Below are 336 nucleotides of genomic sequence, written 5' to 3'. Positions count from 1 at the left end.
GAAGGATGCCATATTTTAATTATTAATTTCCAATTTGTTCTGTTCTGGATGTCACTTAGAGTTTGTGCAGGCAGTTGCATGTGTTGGCTGCTGCGTACATGAAAACAACCCCTTCGACACTTTTTACAATGTACTTCAAGGGGGGTGGACTTGAAATTCCAATTGAGTAATGGTTGACACTTGTCTCACACCTACTCTACGTATACCGACACAACAGACTTCAACAACATGAGTAACAATTCATCAACCTCCTTATTTGAGATTACGTCAGCGACTTTCTGTCTGAGCCGCATGTAAGGCATAACTGTAGAATACCTTACTGCTCTGAAATTCACC

General features: G+C 40.8%; 1 protein-coding gene across 1 annotated transcript in view; it reads right to left on the bottom strand.

The window, feature by feature from the left end:
• LOC119591885 (AP-2 complex subunit alpha-like) overlaps positions 1-336 on the bottom strand; it is a gene marked incomplete in the record, with an annotated part of 45,360 nt that continues 45,024 nt past the window's right edge. The window contains 1 exon segment of the mRNA XM_037940628.1: positions 1-336.

This window comes from Penaeus monodon, chromosome 29, assembly GCF_015228065.2.
Source record: "Penaeus monodon isolate SGIC_2016 chromosome 29, NSTDA_Pmon_1, whole genome shotgun sequence".
Classification (NCBI taxonomy): Eukaryota; Metazoa; Arthropoda; class Malacostraca; order Decapoda; family Penaeidae; genus Penaeus; species Penaeus monodon.
This window is presented reverse-complemented; position numbering and strand designations above follow the sequence as displayed.